The sequence below is a fragment of the Myxine glutinosa genome, chromosome 3 (assembly GCF_964187855.1).
Source record: "Myxine glutinosa chromosome 3, kmMyxGlut1.1, whole genome shotgun sequence".
NCBI classification, from domain to species: Eukaryota; Metazoa; Chordata; class Myxini; order Myxiniformes; family Myxinidae; genus Myxine; species Myxine glutinosa.
The window spans coordinates 77,778,644-77,792,461 of record NC_136263.1 but is presented as its reverse complement, the minus strand read 5'-3'; the positions used below and the strand labels follow the sequence as shown (position 1 = coordinate 77,792,461).

Below are 13,818 nucleotides of genomic sequence, written 5' to 3'. Positions count from 1 at the left end.
CTCCCTGTTGACATGAGTGGGGATACGTGGAGGCATATTGGTGACGCAATCGCATTGTTATAGTTACCTCCGCCACCAAAGGTGGATGGAGGTTATTTATTACCTGTTTCTGTCCTTTAAAAAAATAGATTTATTATTTCCTGTTTCTCTAATTTAAAAATATACATTTACATGCTCAATAATTTTATTCGGATTGCCCTGTGAAATTTATTGCTATTGTGTGTGAAAACACTTCAAATTAAATAGTGTTCCTATTACATAATGGGCAGTGGTAACATGCCATTGTTAACCACACCCATAATCATACAGATGTGATTGGCCAGCTGGCTCACCTCGCCAGGCTGATTGACAGGCGGGTCCTGCCCATCCCTCATTGCCCTTCATATTAGTTGGTGTAGTTAATAGTAATTAGTAATTGGTGTCCACAACCATCTCTGACCATATTGTGGCACGTTGGCCGAAGCCCTCACCTTTCTTTCTTCCACCCTCACTTTTTCACATTTATTGGCTTTTAAATTTGTTTTCTCTCCAACCACTTGGGCGAATGACGCAAAACTTTCAACATAGGAGCACCTACCTACCTTTGGGGATATTTTAAAAATCAAAATTACATGATGGTTGGATGGAAAATGCAGCTGGCGTTCCAAAAAATCAGTTTTCTGTAGGCATGCATTGTCGGGTGTTTCAGGTGTCAGGAATAAATGGCCTCAAACTCGCTTAAGACTGAAGATACCGTAGATGTGCTCAGCTGAGCACAGCAAGTTTCAAAGAGAAATGTGTGGAAGGACAGGGAACACGTCGTCTTGACAGTTTATAGCTCAAACCCAGGCGAGACAGCTTAGAGGAAAGTGTGCATACCTCTGGCCATCCTGCCACCCCTCTGAATAGATCCTCTGCCTTTAGCATAATTGTTTTGGGCTTAATTCGTAATTATGGTCTGGGTTTATATTATCATTATCATCATCATTATCAGGTCCACTCACCATGAAGTTTGGGACTCTCAAAGGGAGTTCAGATTAGGTTTACTCCTTCCATGCCGTTTCATCTTCACCAAGTCTTCCCCCTTTTTTGTTACTCGATGAAGTATTTGCCTGTTTTATGTTTTAGTGTTATCATTCCACCTCCATCCTATTAATACTGTTGAAGTTACACCTGCAGGATCAATGTTTTTATATCCCATAACAATGCAACACGCATGGGATATGCCTTTTGTCTTTTCCAAAATCATGCAATTTTCTCGAACTGATAAGCATTGTCTTTATTTCTTGCAGTTTTCGATTTTACAAGAAACATCAACGTAAAAAAAAAAGGGAAGGAAAGAGCAGCCATTGCTTCAGGAGGTTCAACAGAAAGAAGTTGTGGTGATGCAGGAATTAAATGAAGAGGAGGATACGCAATTAGTTCAGCAAGTGGTGCAGGAAAAAGACAACAAACAAAGATATGAGGAAGAAGTATGGACAAAAGAGAAAGAAAAGCAGAAGAAAACAGAGGAAAAACAGAGAAGACCCAAACTTTCTTCTTCTTTCTCAAATTCCCTCCCTGAGGATCCAAAAGACTCCGAAGACCCAAAACACCCTGAAAATCCAAAAGACCCAAAATACACTGAGACTCTAAAGACCCTGAAATAACCCCAAAGACCAAAAATACCCCAAAAGATCCAGTGTATTCAAAAGTCCCTGAAGACCCCAAGGACCAAAAACACCCTTAAAGACCCAGAGCATTCAAAAGTCCCTGAAGGCCCAAATGACCCTGAAGACCCAAAGGTCCATGAAGACCCAAAATACCCCGAATATGTAAAATACCCTTAAAGACACTAAAGACCATTAAATACACCCAAAGACCCAAAATTCCCTTGAAGATCCAGAGTACTCAAAAGTCTCTGAAGACTCAAATGACCCTGAAGACCCAAAACAGCCAGAAGACCCAAAAGACCCTGAAGAGCTGAAACAACCGAAAGACCCACAAAACTCCAGGTATACTATGCACACTCAAAGGACTTTATTTAATTATTTGCACACTTTTTGAGCCCAAGTTGTTCAATCTGTCACTTCGTTGTTCAAAATATCATGACGAGAACTTCATAATACTGAGTGAAGATATTTTAATTCAAGGCAGATGAGGTCTCTCCCTGATTCGTACAATCAATGTCAATCATATCTGTCACTCATGAAGGGAACTGTGGCTATTCGGTGTGCGCTGCAGCTACCGCAGTACATGACTTTATTACTGTACAAACACATTTGCACTCTAACATTATCTTTCATTTTTCCTCCTTCCCATTCCTTTAGCTGTTGCACGAGCCTCGACTCTGTGTACAACATTACATATATGTATATATATTTGGGGATATCAGTAAAACGGTTCTGCCACGATAGCTCACAATGTGAGATCAAAATTGGAGACTCGGGAAAAGGGTTCTGCCTGCAGGAGCTGTTCAGATTCCCTCCTCCACCCGAACAACTGAGGAAACCATCATATTTGTTGGAACGTAAGTTGCCAAGATGCTTGCCTTACATTACAAATTATTCATAACTTTGCTGAAACTACGTGTTCTTCACCTGCATTGTGTCCCATTTTTATGTGCGGCAGTAGTGTTGAGAACAGACAAATTTTTGCTGCACTCGTGGCCAGCCAAGCACCAAACAAATCTTCCAATTGGTGGAAGTCTGGCATAACTATTAATGTATCCATACAGAAGTCATTGTGTATATACCTGGATGATCATTAAAATTAATTGTTTGAAAAACCAAGTTTTTACAATCCCACTCTCAATGTGTGTGCAGAAGAAGAAGTCCTATTGAAGGTTGCTGGAGAAGAAGATGCGAGGTCCATCACTCGAACGAGTAAGATCGCCAGGAATGCGAGAATAAACGCTCGACTCACTGAGTTAGCCGATCCAATTTTTTTCTTGAATTGAAACCAGTCTACAGAACTACAGGTATACCATGCACACTCAAAGGACTTTATTTCATTATTTGCACACTTTTTGACCAAATTGTTCAATCGCTCATTTCCTTGTTCAAAATATGTCGCGAACTTCATAATACTGAGTGAAGATATTTTAATAATTCAAGGAAGATGAGGTCTCTCCCTGGTCCATCTATCTATAATTCCAGTAATCTCTGTTTGTACGTTTGTACGTTTGTCTGTGACCGCTGTTTCTCGACAACCACGGGTCCGATATACTTGAAACTTGCCAGGTATATTGCTGGGGACCCGAGGATGTGCCTTTTCAAGGTTTTAAATTAATCGGAGAAGTACTTACCGAGCTATGTCCAAAAAACGATTCAACCAATCAGAGAGCAGCGAGCTATCACGTGTGCCGAACGTGGCGATCAGACTCTGCCTCGGACGGCACATTTGACAGCGTATTCATTTATTTCACGTTGGAAAACTATGTTGCCGTTAAACTATGTTTTAAAACGAATTCAAACTGCGATTAAATTAAAACGATTCATCGTAACTGCGATTTGCGAACTTCCGGACAGTGAAGACTTCATTTCCGGCAGCCAATCACAGAACGCTTTGTTGCGTAGGCGTGGCCGATGTGAGAGCGAGCGGAGCTGAGCGCGTTACGAGCTGACCGCCATTACGGTTCGTAATTCGATTTCTTATGCGCATTATTTCTCCCAATTCAGTCAGAGCGAAGGGCGGAAGCGAAGAGCGTTGTTTTTTTTGTTTACGGGCGTACGGGCGGGGTAGCGCGTACGGGTAGCGTTTTTTTTTTTTTTTGGCACATTTGAGAGCGTATTCATTTATTTCCCGTCGGCAAACTATGTTGGCGCTATGTTGGCGTTAAACGATGTTTTAAAACTAATTAAAACCCCGGGGGGATTGTCACTGTACTCGCAAGCCGTTCGCCGTTCGCTTTGGCGTTGCGAATGAACCAAAACATTTCATGAACCAAACCATTTCATGTAAAGCGTTCGCCGTTCGCTTTGGCGTTGCGAATGGACCAAAACATTTCATGAACCAAACCATTTCATGTAAATAGAGGGGGGGATATAATTTTAGATATAGATATAGTACGGGCATGCCCTAGTACAATCAATGTCAATAATATCTGTCACTCATGAAGGGAACTGGAGCTGTTAACCTTCGGTGTTCACTGTAGCTGTTAACCCTCGGTGTTCACTGTACCTGTTAACCCTCGGTGTTCACTGTAGCTGTTAACCCTCGGTGTTCACTGTAGCTGTTAACCCTCGGTGTTCACTGTAGCTGTTAACCCTCGGTGTTCACTGTAGCTGTTAACCCTCGGTGTTCACTGCAGCTACCATACTACATGACTTCGTTACTGAACAAACACTTTGCACGCCAACATCATCTTTCACTTTTTTCCTCCTTCCCATTCCCTTAGCTGTGGCCACGGTCTTCTCGACCTCATCAACTCAAACAAAGACGTGGCCAATCATAAATCCCCTTCATTTCGTTTTGTTAGAGTTAAAAGTCAGAAGTTGAAGCTGAAGACACTCTTTTTTCTAAAACTAGCATGGCTCGGCACGTGAGTACGTCTATTAAATACATACCATTCAAATATGAGGACAGTACGTCCATTAGTTATATGCTATTGAAACATGATTACATGGGTCTTCTGGATCTTCGTGGTCTTTTCGGTATTTTGGGTCGAAAGTCTTTTGGTTCCTCTGGGTCTTTGGGGGTATTTTGGTTCTTCTTTGGGGTCTTTAACGGTGTTTTTGATCTTCCGGATCTTTTGGGTCTTTAAGCGTCTGCAGCGTCCTTTGGGTCTTTGGGGTATTTTTGGTATTCAGGGTGCTTTGGGTCTTCAGGGTGTTTGGTGCTTCCGGGACTTTTGTGTTTTTGGGGTCTTCGGGGACTTTTGAATCCTCTGGGTCTTTAAGGGTATGTTGGGTCTTCAGTGTCTTTGAGGACGTTTTGGGTCTTTAAGGGTATTTTTGGTCTTCAGGGACTTTTGAATCCTCTGTGTCTTTAAAGGTATTTTGGGTCTTTTGGGGTATTTAAGGATCTTTAGTGTCTTCAGGGTGTTTTGGGTCTTTGCGGTCTTTTAGATCTTCAGGATGTTTTGGATCATTTGTGTCTTCAGGGACTTTTTAATCCTCTGGATTTAAGGGTCTTCAGTGTCTTTAAGGGTATTTTTGGTCTTTGGAGTCTTCAGTGTCTTTTGGGCTTCTCGAGCTCGAGGGTGTTTTGGGTCTTCATGGTGTATTGGGTATTTAGGGTCTTTTTGGTCTTCGGGGTCTTTTGAATCCTCTGGAGCTTCAAGTGTATTTGGGGTATTTAAGGGTATTTCGCATCTTTAAGGGTATTTTGGGTCTTTGGGGAATTTTGGATCTTTAAGTTTCTTCAGGTTGTTTTGGGTCTTTGGGGTCTTCAGTGTCTTTTGGGCTTCTGGAGCCAGAGGGTGTTTTGAGTCTTCATGGTGGTTTGGGTATTCAGGGTCATTTGGGTCTGCAGGGACTTTTGAATCCTCTGGGTCTTTTAGTGTATTTGGGGTATTTAAGGGTCTTTCACATCTTTAAGGGTATTTTGGGTCTTTAAGGTTCTTCAGGGTCTTTAGTTTGTTTCAGCTCTTCAGGGTGTTTTGGGTCTCCTGGCTGTTTTGGGTCTTCTGGCTGTTTTGGGTCTTCAGGGTCATTTGAGTCTTCAGAGACTTTTGAGTACTCTGGATCTTCAAGGGAATTTTGGGTCTTTGGGTGTATTTAATGGTCTGTCGTGTCTTTAAGGGTATTTTACATATTCGGGGTATTTTGGGTCTTCATGGACCTTTGGGTCTTCAGGGTCATTTGGGTCTTCAGGGACTTTTGAATGCTCTGGGTCTTTAAGGGTGTTTTGGGTCCTTGGGGTCTTCAGGGACTTTTGAATACACTGGATCTTTTGGGGTATTTTTGGTCTTTGGGGTTATTTAAGGGTCTTTAGAGTCTCAGTGTATTTTGGGTCTTTTGGATTTTCAGGGTCTTCAGGGTGTTTTGGGTCTTCGGGGTCTTTTGGATCCTCAGGGACTTTTGATCTTCAGGGAATTTGAGAAGGAAGAAGAAAGTGTTGCAGTGGAGCAGACAAAATAAAGTGTTGTTGTGGTGGAGGAGGAAGAAGAAAGTGTTGCAGTGGAGTAGCGAAAAGAAAGTGTTGTTGTAGAAGAGAAAGAAGAACGTGTTGTTGTAGAGGAGGAAGAATAAGGTGTTGCTGTGGAGGGGTGACAAAATGTGCAAAAGAATGCTGATTGGAAGCTGAATCGACAGCAACAACGGTATCAGAATGCCCATGAGTGGTCTCATGATTGGAAAGAAAAGCAGTTGCTGAAGCAGAAAGAAGAACAGCTGCTGAAAGAAAAGGAAAAGTGCTTCTTCAAAAACCAAATGAAGAAGCAAAGGCAGGCAGGCAGGAAACAAAATTGTTGGAATTTAACAGAAGGCCCATGATGAGGGTCAGAGAGCAGTATTCAGGATTGCAAAGCAGATAGCGAAAGAGAGGTGTGATGTGATGGGGGTGAGTTGCTTGAAGGATGAAGTGGGACAAATCGTTGTCGACCCAGATGGAATTAAAGGAAGATGGAAAAGATATATGGAAATGCTGTTGAATACAGAGAATGAATGGGATGGCAACATAGAGAGTAACCCAGTTTTAGGACTGGCAGAGAAGATAACTGAGAAGGAAGTTGAGCAAGCGATAAAAGCAATGAAGAGTAGAAAAGCGGGAGGGCCGACGGAAGTTGTGGGCGATATGTGGAAGGCAGCAGGAAGTTGGGGTGTGAAGAGAATGACAGAGATCTGTAATCTGGTGGTGAAAGAAGGCCGCATTCCAGTGAATTGGGAACTGAGTACCCTCGTCCCTCTATACAAGGGGAAAGGAGACCCTCTGGAGTGTGGCTCGTACCGAGCGATAAAGTTATTGGAGCATGGAATGAAGGTATTGGGAAGGGTATTGGAGAGGAGGATAAGGAAGAAAGTGAAGATCGACGAAATGCAGTTTGGATTTATGCCAGGAAGAGGAACGTCAGACGCGCTTTTCATTGTGAGGCAGTTGCAGGAGAAGTACATGGAGAAGAGGAAGAAGTTGTTTCTTGGGTTTGTTGATCTGGAGAAAGCATTCGATAGGGTTCCACGCAAAGTATTGACATGGGCATTGAGGAAGCTAGGAGTGGAGGAATGGTTGACCAGAGTAGTGATGGCAATGTACAAAAGAGCGCGCACAGCTGTAAGGACGAAGGACGGGAACAGTGGTGAGATTGAGGTGAAGGTGGGAGTGCATCAGGGGTCGGTACTAAGTCCACTACTATTTGTAGCTGTGATGGAGGTGCTGGCTCAGAACGTAAAGGAGGCTTTACCGTGGGAGTTGTTGGATGCAGATGATCTGGTGTTGCTTGCGGAAAGTATGGATGGACTGAAGGAAATGATGAACAAGTGGAAGGAATGTATGGAGATAAAAGGTCTGAAGGTGAATATCGGAAAGACGAAGGTGATGGCAAGTGCTAAAGCATGTGGTGAGGTGGAAAGAACTGGGAAGTGGCCCTGTGCTGTGTGTAGGAAGGGTGTTGGAGTGAACTCCATTCAATGCACAATGTGCGCTGAGTGGGTTCATCAAAAATGTAGTGGTCTGAGAGGGTCATTAACCAGTGTGGCAGCTACATTCAAATGTAAGGTGTGCACAGAGGGAGCTGCAGATGGAGGAAATGTTGAGTTGGATCTTGGAGACGGCGTAAAGCTGGAAGGTGTAAAAACATTTTGCTACCTCGGAGACATGCTGAATGGAGAAGGTGGATCAGACTCGGCAACGGTTGCCAGAGTGAGATGTGCATGGAAGAAGTTTCGGGAACTGAGTGGCGTGCTGATGAGAAGGGGAGTGTCGTTGAAGCTGAAGGGAAAGATGTATGCTGCATGTGTGAGAAGTGTTATGATTTATGGGAGCGAGTCATGGGTAATGAACGTAGAGCAGCAACGAAGGTTGGAAAGGGTGGAAATGCGAATGGTTCGATGGATGTGCGGAGTATCGTTGAGAGAGAGGAAGACAAATGATGAATTGCGAAAGATGATGGGAATAGAGCCTGTGATTGATGCTGTGAAGAGGAACAGGTTGAGATGGTTTGGTCATGTGTTGAGGAAGGATGAAAGTGACTGGTTGAGAAGAGTGATGGAAATGAATGCAGAAGGAAGTAGAGGACGGGGAAGACCGAGAAAGACTTGGCTAAAGATGGTGGAAGAAGAAATGCGGGCAAGGGGGTTAACAAGGAGAGATGCAGAAAATAGGGCAAAATGGAGAAGATTGTCATGGGGACCGCAAGGCTAACCCCCGCTCTAGCAGGGAAAATGGCCTTTAAAATGCATGTTGTTGTTGTTGTTCATGATGACGACAGGTTGCAACAGCAGCAACAACAGACACAGCACGGTTTTGAGAGGCTCCCTCCACCAGGAACAGAAGCCTCAGTCATAACTCGCAAAGAAAGAACCAAAACCGAAAATTCGAAAAGAAAAAAGAAATGCAGAGGGAAAGAGAGGAAGAACAGAGACACAAAGAGGAAGATGATCAAAGGCAGAAAGAGGAAGTCGAGATGAGTCAAATAAAAGAAGAGAAGGTAACGGATCAGGAACCCAGAAAATATTTTGAGAAATTCAATGTGACCAAATAGAAAGAACAAGAAAGTATTGGTCAAGAGGAGGAAGAAGAAAGTATTGTTGTCGAGGGGGGACAAAATGTGCAAATGTATGAGGTTTGGAAAGAGAAGCAATTGCTGAAAGAAAAGGAAAGGTGCTTCTTCAAAAAACAAATGAAGAAGCAAAGGCAGGCAGTAACCAAAAGTTCTGGAATTGGACAGAGGCCCCACGGTGATGACATGTTGCAACAGCAGCAACAACAGACACAGCACGGTTTTGAGAGGTTCCATCAGGAACAGAATCCTCAATGTAATATCTGGCGGCAGCATAAACAACAGAAACTGCATGGTGTTGATGTGTTCCTCCAGGAACAGAGGCCTCACCGTGACCAAGGTTCGCAACTGCAGCAGAAACAGCACAGTGTTAAGGATGAAATCCCTATGCTTGCCATTCAACAGGTAAGCACTCTTCAGTACTTTGGTGAAGTTGGTGTGAATATACTGGGTGCAAACCTCAGCGAACCCCAACATCAAGATGTTAAGTTTAAATTAATTTTGGTGCTTCATTTTTTTAATAGACATTGCTGTTAATACTTCCTTTGAGGAAGAAGAATATCATTAATTGTAGAGATAATTGTAATCATAATTTTGCTTGATCATTGCCATGCAAGATAAATAACAAGAATTGCAACTCCCCTCAATTGGATGAAATCACCGAATTCACCTTTCCATCGATTACCTGTTCCATCATTGCATTTCAAACTAATGAAGAGTTATCAAACTGATGAAGATATCAATGCATTAATCTTTCATATTTCTATTGTCTTTTTTCAAAGGCCCCTCAGAAGCGGTTCAGATTCCCTCCTCCACCCGAACACCTGAGGAAACCATCATATCTTTTGGAACGTAAGTTGCCAAGATTCTTGCCTGACATTACAAATTATTCCTAACTTTGCTTAAACTGTGTTCTTCACCTGCAATCAGCTTGGGGTGACTTGAGCTGCCCTCCACGAAGCAGTTTATCATGGCTCGAGGGAGAAGGAGAGAGATGTAGATGGATAAATATTCATTCCAGGATTTTGTTGAAAGGCATGATAATGATGGAAATTATGATGACAGTGCAATTGAGTGTTTTTGACTAACTTTTGCTGATGTGTGTGCATAAGAAGAAGTCATCATATTGGTGGCTGGACAAGAAGATCCGATGTACGTCAATCCCATGTGCAAGATCTCCAGGAATGCGCGAAGCTCGACTCACTGGGTTGGCCGATCCAAAGTTTTTTTGAATAAAAACCAGTCGACAGAACGACAGGTATACTATGCACACTCAAAGGAATTTATTTAATTATTTGCACACTTTTTCACCAAGTTGTTCAATCTGTCACTTCGTTGTTCAAAATATCATGACGAGAACTTCACAATACTGAGTGAAGATATTTGTATAAATTCAAAGCAGGTGAGGTCTCCCCCTGATCCGTACAATCAATGTCAATCATATCTGTCACTCATGAAGGGAACTGCAGCTATTCAGTGTTCGCTGCAGCTACTGTAGTACATGACTTTATTACTGTACAAACACATTTGCACTCTAACATTATCTTTCATTTTTCCTCCTTCCCATTCCTTTAGCTGTTACACGAGCCTCGACTCTGTGTACAATATAATAATGACAAGATTTTAATGTTGTATGGTAAAAGATCCAGTGGAGCTGACTTCAATCCATGCTGGGAGGAAACTGAATATCGACTCTTACCCCAAGAAAAATGGCGAAATAATGACAAGATTTTAATGTTGTATGCTTTTAATTATATTCGTTTTGTCTGCAATTATATAATTATTAATTACAAAAAGAGAATAAAGGAAAAAAGAAGGGGGAAATGCGCTCCTGCCAATGACCCATCACCCCCCCTCATCCAACCCCCACCCCTGTATTATTGAATAAAAAACAAGAACCACCTTTGGAGGCCATTTTTCCCCACAGAGCAGGGGTTGGCCTTTTTCCGGGCACCTTGGTCCCCTTTTTGAAGCAATGTTTTACAGCCGGATGCTCTTCCTGCCGCCAACCCTGTTGGTCACCTTTGTGCACACATACGGAATCACCAGTGTACTGGTACTCAATTTGCCGACCTCGGAAGGATGACAGGCTGAGTCAACCACCCTGGTGTGGAATTCAGCAATCGACTGGGATTCGAACCCAGGATCCTGGGATCCCAAGCCAGCACCCTAACCGCTAAGCCAACACCAGGCTCCCTGTATTATTGAATGTATTATTGAATGTATTATTGTATTATTATTGTAATTGTTATTGTAATTATCTGTATTATTGTTGACATCTGTATGTAACCCCTGTATTATTGAATGAACTGTATTATTGTAATTATCGACAATATCCTGAATTAAATATGAATGAACTGTATTATTGTAATTATCAACAATATCCTGAATTAAATACACCCATTGTTGAGAACCGAGTTGTGTGAATTTTTTTTTTGTCGTCGCTCTTTCAAAGTACGATTAAAAACGCTCAATAACAACTGCCTTCCCTTCATTAAAGGTGCTGTATAATTGAATACCCTCCCCCTTAAGAAATTTCATAAATATTTTGTTATAGAACTCTGTTCCCTCATCAGTCCATAACTTATTTGGTTTTCTTTTACTCTTACTAAATATTCCACTGAAAGCTAACATATGAGTATTACCCCTTTTGTTTTTCATAGGAGCAACCCAAGCATATCTACTCAAATCAATAACGGTTAAAGCATACTTGTATCCTTTATCATTATTTAGTTCAATTAATTCAGCGGACCAGATGTGGTCAGTGCCTTTGGAATAAACCTTCCTTCTTTTAAACTTTGTGATTACTGGTCTATGTAACTCATTGGCCAAAAGCTCCTCAGTCTTGATGTCATCATCAGAGCTTAATAGTTTTTTGAGGGTGAAACACCTGGATTACCAACCCTAAATCCCACCTCAATTTAGCACTTATCAATTTTTTCACGATAAACCTATCAACTTTCTCTCTCAGCGTTGGATTTTTGCATCAAAGACAAATTATACAACATTTCTCTGTCGGCTTTATGTTTTTCAGTCAACGTAGTGGTATTCCTATAAGCAATATCATGCTTCATACACACTTCATCAACCCTATTTAGAGGTTTAGACCAAGGTTTGGGATTGTCAGCCTCATCTAATCTTTTATCCAAGTTTGTTCCTGTACCACAGAAGGAATACCCTGGTAGGTGTAATTCCCCTGGTATTCCAGTTGTTGTAAATTTACTCTCTGACAAATTTTTTGTATATCTCCCCCACATTTATGCTGAGAAATGAATTAACACTTTTTAGAGCCACACACTAAACATATCCCCTTTTCATAAACTCTATTATTTTTACCTTTAACATACGATATATTTTTCGTATTAGTTTTCTTTTTACACTTAACACAATAACTCATTTATTTATGAGAAAAATTCCTACAGAGTACGAAAACCTTTTTGGTTTTCAACATATACATTTCTATCTTGATTTTTAAAACATAAAGAATCCTTAGGAATGCCTTCACTCTCTCCTCCATTTATTTACAAATAAAACGAACTAAAGTCAATAACACCAACAGCATCAACCACATAATCTTTTCCTTCTTCTTCTTAATCCCCACTTTCTCGTTTAAATCTCCGCCCCTGAAAGTGATGGAACAGTTATTCTTGAAACTAATATTTCTATTCGACTTTTCATTTCTTTATTTTCCTCCTCAGTGCGTTGAGTTTGATTTATTTGCTGTTATTCCTTCAATCTTTTATTAATGTCACTGATTCCCAGCTTTTTATATTTTTCCTCCGTCTCCTCCTTCTCTCTTTTTTCCCTCTCCTTTTTCTCACTCTCTTCCTCTTCTCTTTGCTCTCTTTCCTCATTCTCTCTTTTCTCCCTCTCTTCTTCAACTCCTTCCTCATCCCTTGCTACCTGTGAACCATCTCCCCATAGAATATTATACATATATTCATCTGGATTTTGAGATATCCTTGCATCTGTGATTATTTTTTCTCATAATGGGATACCAATAAGATTTGTTGATTATTTCTGAAAGAGTTTTATATTTCATAACTTTGAGAAGTTCATTTTTATTTAATATTTTAATCAAGTCTCCATTTGTGTTTAGCAATATCAGTGTAAGGCCAGTTCTTAATTTTAAAATTCCCATGTATATGTTCCAATTCATAAGGTATGTAATACCGAGCACCCTTTTCTTGTAGGTATCCCTGAATACAAAAATTATAATTCTTTTGTCGTCCTTTCCCTTCCATTTATGTATAAAAAAATTTCATGTTTCTGAAATATAGGGGAGATTAAAATGAATGAATGAATGAATGATAGTTTTAAGGCCATTTTTCCCCACTAGAGTGGGGGTTAGGCTTGCAGGCCCCATGACAATCATGGTTCCCTTTTTGAGGCAATGTTTTTTTTATGGCCGGATGCCCTTCCGGATGCCCTTCCTGATGCCAACCCTTGGTCACGCTCTTACGATGTGCAGGGATACGGTGTACCTATTCTAAATCGGGGTACACACCGTGGTCATTCATCCCAGCAAGCTGGTACTCAATTTGCCGACCTCAGAAGGATGACAGGCTGAGTCAACCCCCCTGGCGTTAATTCATCGATCGACCGGGATTCGAACCCAGGATCCTAGGATCCCAAGCCGGCACCCTAACGGCTAAGCCAACACCAGGCTATAGGGGAGATTAATATGATGACAGGTAATACCTTCCCATCTTCCAATTGTTAAATCGGTTTGTATTCCTCGGCTTTCTATCTTTATCCGATTTCCTTCCGTCTTTGTCATATAAACTATCACTTCGCCATCATATAATTTTCTAATCTTGAAATCGTGTATTTGTTGTCTGTTATTTATGCTTCCACATATCTCATTATCCACACCAAGTGGGTGATATTCTTCGATACGAGAATTATTTAAATCATGTAGGTCTTGTAGGTTTATTGAAAAAGTCCAATTATACCCCAAATCAGGCATAACATACCCCCATTTTTCTATTCTCATATTAACTAAGCGGCCTTCTTTAAATAATTCAATGTTCAGTAGATTGTTAAATTTAATCAGGAAAGGTGAATGGTTTGCAGGTCCAGGTGTTGTGCTTGTAAATTCTACTTGTTTGATAAAGAGTGCTGTATAATATTTTGTTAAATCACTGAATCTCACCAAGTCATTCGCATCTGTGGGGCTTGGACAATTGATTAATTTATAA

The 13,818-nt window shown here is 41.2% G+C and overlaps 1 long non-coding RNA gene across 1 annotated transcript; it reads left to right on the top strand.

Moving 5' to 3' along the window:
• The first annotated feature begins 2,899 nt into the window (after window positions 1–2,899).
• Window positions 2,900–9,458, top strand: LOC144891138 (uncharacterized). Its single transcript, XR_013622732.1, has 3 exons — window positions 2,900–2,938; window positions 8,933–9,022; window positions 9,400–9,458. It is a non-coding gene; the product is annotated as an uncharacterized LOC144891138 (long non-coding RNA).
• Window positions 9,459–13,818: the final 4,360 nt, after the last annotated feature.